The sequence below is a fragment of the Dromiciops gliroides genome, chromosome 2 (assembly GCF_019393635.1).
Source record: "Dromiciops gliroides isolate mDroGli1 chromosome 2, mDroGli1.pri, whole genome shotgun sequence".
In the NCBI taxonomy this organism is placed as follows: domain Eukaryota; kingdom Metazoa; phylum Chordata; class Mammalia; order Microbiotheria; family Microbiotheriidae; genus Dromiciops; species Dromiciops gliroides.
In genome coordinates, this window is record NC_057862.1 from 414,562,618 (window position 1) to 414,574,639 (window position 12,022).

A 12,022-nucleotide genomic window follows, 5' to 3' on the forward strand; every position below is an offset into this window, starting at 1 on the left:
TAATCTTGTACCCAAGGTACAAGGGATATCACTACCCTTTGCATTCCCCAAGTTCCTAGCCACAGATCTGCTTGGGTTGGGGTGTTAGGGCAAAGGTACCAAGTCTGGGGAAGAAAAATAGAACCAGAGGAGACTGAAGTCAGAGCAAGATGGGAATAATTGAAACGCGAAAGATAACTATTAGGAGGAAAATGATGGACTAGAAAGGCAGGATGATACAGATGAATTTATGCTGTACTTGGAGTTAATAGAGACCTGGGTTTGAATTCCACTTTCCACATTTATTACAGTGGTGCATAAATTACTTGGGACAAAGTAAAATAATCAGGTCTATCGATTTATATACAAGAAACCTTACAACTTTTACATTTTAAAAAAGAAAGCAAACTTTTAATATTCAGTATGGTCCTCCTTTTGTTATAATTATTTATTTTACATGATTTGGCTCCTAGATTATAATATTTTGATGTATAGTCTTTATTTCTTAGTCATAAAATCACATACCAAATGGAATACTAAGTATACTTTGATGAATAGCACATTTTCCCAAGTCTAGCCTGTATTATAGCCAATAGGTTTTCAATGGGGTTTAAATCAAATGGGTTCCCAGGTCATTAGAGTATATTTATCTCTATATCTTAGATAAATTTCTTAGCCTTTTGTGATGCATGGCATGGTGCAATGTTCTATTAAGGTATTCTATCTCCATTTGGGAATTTTTATAATTCTGGAACAATTCTGCTTTGCATTATTATATGAATCTATTTATCAGAGTTCATTATTTCTTCAATAATATAAGACTTTTGTGCATTTCATTGAAATAATATCCATTCTTTGATTTCAGAAAAACCTGGAAAGACATACATGAACTGATACAAAGTGAAGTGAGCAGAACCAGGAGAACATTGTGTACAATAATGGTAATATTGTACAACAAATCAATTGCAAATGACTTAGCTATTCTCAGGAATACAATGATTTGAGACAATTCCAAAGAACTCATGATGAAAAATGCTATCCACTTCTGGATAAAGAACTGATGGAACTGATACAGATCCAAGCATACTATTTTTCACTTTCTTTTTGTATGCGTGTGGGTAGGGGTTTTTTTGGTCTATTTTTTTTTTACAACATGACCAATATAAAAATGTTTTGCATGATTGCACATGTATAACCTGTGTCAAATTGCTTTCTGTCTCGTGCGGAGGGTGGGAGAGGGGGGAAGTGAGGCAAAGAATTTGGAACTCAAATTTTTTTTAAATGAATGTTAAAAAATGTCTTTACATGTAATTGAGAAAAAATAAAGTATTATTCAAAAATGAAATAATATTCATTCTTAAATACCAACTAATTAAAAACTTGAAAAAATAAATCAATGAAAAGTGTGTATAACACAAAATCTTAGCATTCAACTGAAAAGGACTAACCAAAGGGAGGTCAGTATAGGGTTAGTAGAAGCACACATTCATGGCCATTGCTGTCACAAAATGAAAGCATGTCAAAATTATTTCTTGTTTTAAGTGACTTTCATACCGCTGTAATTCTGAAGTCATAGGAAAGCCACTTTAGTCTCTCTATGCCTCAGTTATCTTTCCTGCAAAATAGGAATATAATAAGTACAGCACTATCTCAGAGTTGTTATAAGGCTCCAATGAGATATTATCCATGTCAAACACTTTGGAAATGGTAAATGACTCTATAAATGACAGCTATTATTAAGTTAACATGCTTCTTTCTGAGCGAGGAGAGGGTAGTAGATGAAGAAAGCAGGGTCTGGTGGAAGACAAAATATGCATGAAGGGCATTTTAAAGAATAAGCCGAGAGGGACAGAAGTCTGTCTGACCTAAAATAGGACATCTAGTAACCTTTGGTATAGGGTCCTCAAAGCATGGAGGCAGACTCCCTGAAACAATTCTGCCCATGGATCAAAGACTAACTTACATGCCATTTAAAAACCCAAGGGGGTGGCTAGGTGGCGCAGTGGATAAAGCACCGGCCCTGGATTCAGGAGTTCCTGAGTTCAAATCCAGCCTCAGACACTTGACACTTACTGGCTGTGTGACCCTGGGCAAGTCACTTAACCCCCATTGCCCCGCAAAAAAAAAAACAAAAAACAAAAAAAACCCCCAAGACACCAGCAAATTATGCTGAGGCACAAATGTGCCTCATCTCCAACTGTTCCTTGAGTTAGGAACTTGGATGCTCCATAAACATGAAAACGAGAAAGAAGGGGTCTAGCAGAACTAAAGCAATTTACACCAAAAGCAGGAGCCTAATGCCATAGAAAGTTGGGTTATTCTGTCAAAACCAAGCAGTAATCTTTGCTTGGGGTGGGGGTGAGGGCAAGAGGAGGAAGAGGAGAAGTGGAGAGGAATTTAATGGAAAAAAATAGAATTACCTCTATCCTTTAGTCATTTTTTTTAAAAAAGGCAGACATGGTATGACCTACTATCAATTCAACTGCAGCTTATCTTTTGGCTTATCAAATTCTCTCTTCTGTAAATTTATGGATGCTATTCCTCCCACCAATATGACTCACCTTCTTTTTTTGATAATTTCAGTCCTATCATCACCAGTCTAGGCTCCTGGGGGGAAATTTTCCCTGTGCAAAAGACTTTTTGTCTCTTTTTTAAATGGTTAAACAGGCAATATACTATGTTGGGAGTGGCACTGAATTTGTTCTTATTAAACCTGAGTTTGGTTTCTGGCTCTGACACTCATTTCCTTACTCAGCTTTGGTACTATCTTCAGGGTAAAGACTATCTTTCTCTCCCCAAGTGTTCTTTCCTTCCTCAAATTATCTACTATCTACTTATCTTCATTGATATTGTGTCTGCAGCAACCCTGCCCCTCCCCCTAAGTAAACTTCCGGAGGGTAAGGCTTCTCAAGGGTATTCTTGGATCTTTAAGACCAGGCACAATGCATGAAACATAATTAGTGCTTAATAAATGCTTATTAAATTGAATCAAATTGAAAAACTAACCCCAAGTACACTCTCCCATCACTCATCTCCTATAGTAGTTTTATGACAAAATGGCAGACAATGTTTTACCTACCCAATCAGCTTGTACACTACTACGGAACAAAGTTCACTTCATAGTCTTTTTTGGTATCAAAGGGCCACAGGATTTAGAGCTAGGGGTGATTTTAGAGATTGCCTAATCAAACCCCATCATTAGCTCAGTAGAAATTACACAAGTAGCCTGCAGAAGGACTGGGATCGAAAGTCAAGGCTTTGGATTTCAAATCACATAGACCTGCAAAATGCAACACTGCCACTGCCTCTGACTTAACTAAGGTGCCACCCAGGTAAACATGGCATCAGAAAAGAATGGCAACTGTGGGAGGTTTGGGGAGGGTCCCATGGGCTTGAAAGCAGGTGGGTGTGGTTCAGCTAGCACACAAGAACAGCAAATCCTCTTCTGATCATTAACACATTATTAACAAAAGCACTACCTTGTGCTACAAGAGTATACTCTGTTAACTTCCAAGGCTTTGTCAGCTCTTCTCGGATGCCTTTACAGAATCTACAGGGAGATCCGAGCCAACAGGACTTTGTTATGCCCAATTCTCCAACCATATCCTTGGAACACAGAGCAGTGTAGCTGTTAATAAGGGTATTCATCATGAGACAGCCTATTTTTGGCATTGTCTGTGACAGTCTCAGTAACTTACAATTGTCCCCTGGATGTGAACTTATCATTTAATTACGCTCTGAGAGGCGGCTTCCCGTATCACCCACCAAGTTAGTTAAGCACGCAGCAGTTCCCCAGCTGATCCTAGCATGATCAGATCAGTCATAGGTGAGAGGCATTCCTATCTCAGGGTTCCCAGAAACCCCAGTCAGAGAGGACAGTTTATTGCCCTGACTTCTGTGGCTGCAGTTGACACAGGGCCTTTCAAATGAGAGGCTCCGATTAGGAATGTGGAAGCAAGCCCACCTTTAGAAGGGGAGACATGTGCCATCAGAAGAGATGTGGGAAACTCAGCCAAACTGAAGGCAAAAATGCCAATAGACTCGAGTCAGAAAAAAATCAAATATTAATGAAGGTCATATACAGGTTGGTTATACAGTCTCAATCCAACCCAATGCATTTATTAAGGGGCAGCTTGCTGTCAAGTCATGTACAAATTGGAGAGGGATACAAAGACAAACAAACAAAATCATTCCTGCCCTCAAGGTACTGACATTCAGCTGGGGGTGAGGGTGGGGAAGCATGCAGTGTCATCTAAATAGACACACACATAGAAAGATATACAAACCATGCAGAGTGTATAAAAAGTAATTTCAAGAGGCAGATCACAATTACAAGTAAGGAGGGGTTTGGCTCAGGAAAGACTTCATGTAAGAGGTGACCGCTGAGCTATACTCCATAAAGGGTCTACATTGGGTTAGGATCCTGTATGAATGCTGAAAGAATGCAGCAGCCATCTTATCCAAGCCACCAGGATGAGTTTACTTCATTTACAAAATAAAAAGAGTTCAGAACAAGATCATGCACATCCCAAAGTTCAATCCAAGACCTGCCACTAAACTGGCTTCCAGTCCAAAGGGAAGGCCCTTTCAAATGCCCTAGAGCAAAGTCATCAGCTCTGGGAAGTCTCCCAGAACCAACCCCTCTGTGTGGGAGATCTTTCCAGAACACAAGTGTATTTGGTAACGGTGGCAAGTAAGTGTAAGTGTCTTCCGCTCAAAGTCAGACATTTTGTCTCTTAAGGGCCAGGATTGCCTCCCTCCCAAGGAAGGAATAAAGATGAAGTCCAAATTAGTCATGTTGTATTATTTCTTTTTATGGTAATACTCTGAAAGTCTGCAAATGTCAGCATGTTAATTTACTGTCACTCAGTGATATTATTTCATCCTTTCAAAAATGTGTTCCATGCATTTTCAGTAGCACACTCCAAGCGTTCTCCATCTCAAAGTTTCTATAGATAGTGTGACTACTTTCACTGTGTCCGTTGCCAAAATGTAGAAATTCATCATTGAATGCAGCCACATATACATTACCAGTGCTGTTTGGGACTATGATTTCTTGCTTGGGAAAGGAGAAGGGAAAGAAAAAGGTTTGATTTTCTCTCTGCTCTCATTCTATCACCTCTTGTCCTACTAAAGCACTCTGCTGCTTCCCTGTCAAGCAATACAAGGAGATGAATTTAATATTATTATTATTATTTTTTAAAACTAAGAAGTCCTGCTTGAGTTTGCGTATGAAGTCTGAACCTTCCTTCATCTATTCCTGCCCCACCCCCCAATGCTTCTACCATGGTGGCAAACTTATTTCAAAAATTCTGATGAAACACTTTGTAAATTTTGTTATTCTGTGATGATAATAAATCATTATAGCCTTAAACACTTCTCTAGCTTGGAGCCTCAGTCACAAATTATCTTGTCATTCTGACCAAAACATTCTCCAAAAAAGCTTGACAAGTGCTAAAACCCAGAACATGAAACCATGTGTTGTTGTGAAAGCAAGATTCAGAAATGTCAATTAATTAGATTAAGAGGCTACTTTTAGCTTTACTCGTGTTGCCAAATAACCCTTAAAATATGCATCGCCGTGGAGGCCTACCTCCGCCATCCAGCGCTTCTGTGCAAGATGAGACAATGGATCGGACTAATAGACGGAATTATTGTATCTGTCACTCAGCTCCAGAGAATGATCTAGAAGCAAATGTCTTGCTTCTTTCCCCCCAGTGTATGGCTTCACAAGCTAGATAAATTCTGCCATTTATGAATTCAAGTAGTTTCTACCACCATCATCCACCCCACCCCCCCTCCTTGGAAATCAGATTCAGATTGGAAAAGAAAAGTCAAGCACTATCGTATGTCTCTACTAGTGAAATGGATTTTTAATGTCTCTCTGTGTTTTTTAAACTTGAATTTGCATTTTTGAAGTTCAGTTTGTAAAAAAAAAAAATGTGGAGCAATTATTTAAATGTTTTTATCCCTGTTTCTCTAAAATCTCTTATCTTTAAATAATCCATATCCTCAATTTTATTTATGCTATAAACTGTTCCTATATTTTAATGGTCTGTTTGCTTTAAAAGGGGTTGTTGGTTTTAATAGCTCAGTTACTATCTTTGTAAACTAAATTCCTCCTAACCAAATTCTAGCAGATCAGCTCCGCCTGCAGAAGACACATTCCAACCCTGAAAAGGAAATTTAAGCCAAATAAATGTTCTGTCCAAATTAAAATCCATAAAATGAATAGTTAACTTGGACAAGAGCTGATGGACAGAGAGGTTGAGCTCAGGGTGTGTGGGTGTTGAGTGAGTTGCATGCCAGAACCCCAAGGGACAAAAACCAAATGAAATTAATTTCCTGTAACCCCCTCCGTCTATTCCCCAGGACTAATTGATTGTGTTGCTGGCATGGATTTCCCTAAGCATGCCGAGATGGGCAAGATGATTGGCATTCCAAAGAGTGGCATGTGGAATCCATTGTCTTCATGGGTCTAAAGACCAAGATACATCTGTACAATGAGGGGCTTGAGTGGATAACCTCTGAGATCCATTCCAAATCTAATATTTTGTGCTCTCTTTCTCTCTGTCTCTGTCTCTCTGTGTCTGTGTCTCTCTCTGTCTCTGTCTCTCTGACTCTCTGTCTCTGTCCCTGTCTCTCTGTCTCTCTGTCTCTCTCTCTCTCTCTCTCACACACACACACACACACACACACACACACACACACACACACACACACACGCTGTAAGATGCTACGGTATTTCTATTTATTTTAAGGAGTACTGCAAAATTCCCCCAAAATTCTCAAAACAAATGTTTAAAATTGGAGGGAAACTATAATAGTAACTAACATTTATATGTTGCTCTAAGGCTTACAAGGAGTTTGACATACAGTATCTCATTTGATCTGATTAAAATAGAGCATCAAGTTATTCCCCTCAATGGCATCCATCCTTTACCTGCTGCCAAAAAAATTATCCTCATGCCTACATCCAACCTTGTTGCACCTCTGTTCAGAAGTCTTTAGAAGCGGTTCAACCTCCTGCCTGGCATTCTTGGCCCTCTAAAATATGATACCATCTGATTTTTGAGTCTTCTCTCATATTCACTTTTATGCATTCCATCCCACAGTCACACTGGACTCTGCCACTTAAATTCTTCCCCACATCTTGCCACCTCTGTACTTCTGCTCATGATGTCCTCTATGTTGATAATGTTCTCCTTCTACCTCTTTGCATGCTAAATCCCATGTAAAAATATAATTTTTAAAGCTCAAATTAGATACTAACACCTCTGTGAAGTCTTGACTGATTCTCCCGGTACCTAATGATTTTTCTCATCAAACCTCATGTTAACACCTTGTTTTGCACCTCTCTGATGTACTTTTCATGTAATATTGTGTTTTATAGACATATGTATTTGTGTTGTACCCTCTACTAGACTTCTAGTAGAGGCAAATGTCAGCCAAGAAGGTAAAAGAAAAAATGATGCTTGATCAGTTCTTAGCATGATGTCTGGCACACTGTAGCCACTTAATAAATGCCTGTTGACTTGATCAGCTGGGTCCTAGTCCAGAGATTCTCACTTCTAAGTGGTATGGATCATGGCCTTGCAACCTGGCATCAAGTCAAAGTTCCCTCTGGCTATCCTTGAAAGACCAGAGCAATCAATTCAGCTCTCAAGACAATTTCTTTGCTCAGGGGATTGACTTCATCTTGTCACACAAGAGGAAACTGTCTCATATTTCTCCATAAGGCAAAGCCAGGGTGGTAGGATATTCAAGATAAAGCAAGACCACAAAGCAAGCACTCACTGACACCCAAACTTTGATCCCACTCCTAACCCCAACACTACTCTACTTCCAGTCCTAACCCTTAGTACTCTCGGGACAGGTTCAGTAATAGTGCTATTCTTCTAGCCTAGTTGTAGAATAGATATGCTATAAAATGAAATATTATAAAAGTCAGTGTAGTGTGGTAGAAAGAGGCCTGGGCCTTGAGTCAGGAGACTTATGTGGGCAAGCCAATTATTTTCATTTCACAAATAATAATAACTCACATTTCTATGATACTCTGAAGTACTATCCTTGCAGGAAAAACAAAAATTCCAACAAATACTCATCTGCCCCTGCTAGAAGGCATTCAGTGAAGGGGAGCCCACCATCCCTTGAGGGAGTACATTGCACTCACAACCAATGGAATAAGTGTAAGGTTTCTTTCATATGACAGCCCTTGAAATACTTGAAGACACCTATCATGTTCTCCCAACTCTTTACTCAGAAAAACATTTCTAGTTTCTTCAACCAGTCCTCACTTGGCATAGTCTCCAGTCCCTACAATATCCTATTCTGAACATGCTCTAACTTGACAATATCCTACCCAAAGTGTGGCATCAAAGACTGAACAGAAAGTTCCAGATGTGATGGAACTATGGTTGAATGCAAAGGTACTATCACCCTCCTCTTCTTGGACACTGTCTTTTTTTTTAAAGACAAAAATATATATGACTGGGAAGTTTACTCATGGTTATCCCTTACCCTACCCCTCCCGCAAATTTTCTGAACATTTCTATGCTAAAAAACCAAAGCTCGCCATTGCATGACCTTTTCCTTTGGATCATTAGCTCATACAAAAACCTGAGTTTAGTTCACAAGAATGTGAGCTCACAGAGGGCAGGGTCTGGTCTCACTGTTTATGAGTGTAGGGACACAACAAGTGATTAATAAATGCCTGTAAAGATGCCTCTCTTAACTTTAACAGGGCCAAAGTTTTCTTCTTCCAATTGCTCCCTTTGGAACCAAGAGGTTTAAACTGATCAGGCCAAGGAAAGGATGTCCTCTATTCTCTCCCAGTGAGCCAATTCAGGAAGAACTTCCACTTGATGCTTCCTGGTGTAGGAGTGACCCTGGCTTCTGCAGGTCTGGACACTGTCTTTTTTAATGTAACCTAGGACAGCATTAATTTTGGATGCTGCCAACCCCTATTACCTTCCATTCAAGAATTATTATCTAGGCTTGTCTCCTTAGAAACAAATTTTGAACAACCCAAGAGTATAACTTTATGCCATCCCAACTGTTAGCTTATCCTTGAAGTTTCATATCAAATGTCAGTTTGATAATCCTGGCATCCATATGCCTTCATCTAAGTCATTGATTAAGATGTTCAGTAACATAGAGTCAAGAACAGATTCCTGGGGCATTCCACTTGAAACTTTATTTTAGTCTACCTTGAACCATTTTAGTACTACACTTTTGGTCTGATCTTCTAATCAGTTCAAAAAACACCTAACTATTATTATTTTCAGGCTTGCAACTTTCCCATCTTTTTCAAAAGGAGAAGATGAGAAACTGTCAGATATTTTATGGCAATCTAGGAAAATTACACCTTGAGAAAAATTATTATTAATGACCAATGATTTGGGAAGATACAGAGATCCCCCCTTTTCTATAGTACTCATTTCAAAGTTCAATCTCTTGAAAGACATGACTGATAATGAGATTGAATTCACTCTCCCTATCCAATCTTTTTTTTTTTTTTTGCGGGGCAGTGGGGGTTAAGTGACTTGCCCAGGGTCACACAGCTAGTAATTGTCAAGTGTCTGAGACTGGATTTAAACTCAGGTCCTCCTGAATCCAGGGCCAGTGCTTTATCCACTGTGCCACCTAGCCACTGCCGCCCCCCCCCCCATCCAATCTTATAAGGAATTTAATCTAAGGTGAGGAAGCCCATTGTGATCTACTCAGGTTTTGGTGGGAGTAAATTATTTGATTAGATGGTCCAAAGCTGGAGGTGGTCTGGGTGTAGAGGTAGTCTCTTTGTCTAGGAGTGACATGATGTCACTCTCTCAGCCCCTAATTGGAGTGATCCCACTTCTCGTTGTAATATTCATTCTCTCATTGTTTTGTTTGTCTGTTTGTTTTTTGGTGAGGCAATTGGGGTTAAGTGACTTGCCCAGGGTCACACAGCTAGTAAGTGTCAAGTGTCTGAGACTGGATTTGAACTCAGGTCCTCTTGAATCCAGGGCCAGTGCTCTAGGCCAGGGCCTAGCTGCCCCTCTCTCATTAATTGTTAACCAATCAGAGTTGATTGCCACCCTCAGGAACACCCATTCTTCCAAAGGCATGTAAACTGTGATCCTACCTCTATGAGGGTTCTTTGGCATTTGAGAGTGTCAGTGACCTCTTTTATTAATAAAATGCTAGAATTATTAATAAAATGACTACCCAGTATTTATGTCTTTCAAACTTGTTAAACATCACAGTCTACAACACAGTCTTGATTTATCAACATAGTAACACTGTCAAAAAGGAAGTGAGGTCAGTTTGATATGCCAAAGCTATGATGGTACTTTGTGATCAGTTTCCCTTTCTAAATGCTCATAAAGTGTGGTTTTCATAATGAATTCTAGAATTTTGACAGGAATTAAAGTCAAGCAAAGTACATTACCCATATTTCTTAGACTCCACCCTCTTCTCATTTTTTTTTTTGGATAACTGGGACATTGTCCAACTTGTAACACCTCTCTTATTTACCATAATCTTTCAGATAGCATCATCAATCACATCCACCACTTTCTCTCACATGACAACCCTTCAAATGCTTGAAGACAGCTATCATGTTCTACCTAATTCTTTTCTTCCTTAGGCTATGGAAGATTTCCTAGTGGCTTTAAGCAAACCTCATATGGCATAGTAAATTGAGTATTTCATGTAGCTCTGGTGACTTGAACTTATTGAAGGATGTTTGTTTGGATTTCTATTCCTTGTTAACCACTTTTATTTTATCCTTCTCATTCTCATTTTCAAAGAAAACAGAAACAAAATTAGATTTGAATAGTTCTTTATCATCTTTTATACAAACACATACACACACAAACACCATTTCTTCTTCATTGTATTCATTTATTTCTGTCTTTAGAAATTCTTTCTTAATAGTTTTCTATCCTTTATGCTGACTTCCCCTCATAGAATCCTACCAAAGCTTCCTCTGAATAGGTTGAAGTCAACTCCTCAAAAATCTAGAATGAATTCCTAGTTTTCCCATCCTACATTACAAATTCTAAAATAGTATAGTCATGGCCACTTTCTCCCAGTGTTCCCATCATTTCTACTTCAACAAACTGTTCCATCTTCTTGACAGAATCAAGTACAAAAAGAGTTCCCTTTGTTGCTTCTTCCATCACATGAATAACCAAATGTTCATTAATACAAATCAAAAATGTATAAACTATTGTGTTTTAGGGAGAAAAAGAGCTCCAACAGCTGTCTAGATAATTGATTTTCTCTGACTCTGCTATATGATGCCCCTTTGCCAAAAGTTATTTCTTAAATTCTTTACCCATTTACTCCGCTCCAGGTGGTGAGTTTTATATGTCTGGACAAAATTGTTTGTTCCTCTCTCCATTGATCCCCACCCAAATTTTCTAACCTCACTTTGGTTCTGAAATTCCTCCTGAGTACATCTTAATGTAAGGGTGATCAGGGGATTCACTCATTAGTTTGAAAAGTTTCTCCAATTAACCAGAAAAGATTACATAGTATCAGCCATTGTTTGGAGGAAATCAAAGGGGATCTTCTCAAGCAATGTGAAAACGCCCACTGACATCACACTGATTGACTTTCAGAGACTTCATTGACTTCCTGGTGACTTGCTGAATGAAAATCCTCAACTTGTTCTTGTGATTCACAAAAGCAAGTTGTGAGACCCAGCTTGGCCTTTTTTCTGCTCTCTCTTTCTCTTTGAAACTCCCTGTTTGCATTTTTCCTTGTACTCTCCTCTAGAGTGTAGCAAAGCAAGTTTGGAAGTAAAAGGATTTCTCCTTCTCCACTTCCGGGGGCAGTAACTCCAATTTGCAGTGGAGGTACATGGCAGTGGTAGACCTGTCATTTCACTCAGCCTGAGTAGGTCATGACCAAAGTTGATTAACCCCAGATACTCTGAAGATTTCTTGTTGCAGTGTTCCTTGGAGAAAGAAGGTTATATAGTTTCCATTTAATGAACTACTTTGAAAGTTAAACTGTAAGTTATTGAGACAGTGCAGGTCCAAATGAGGAATTTGCT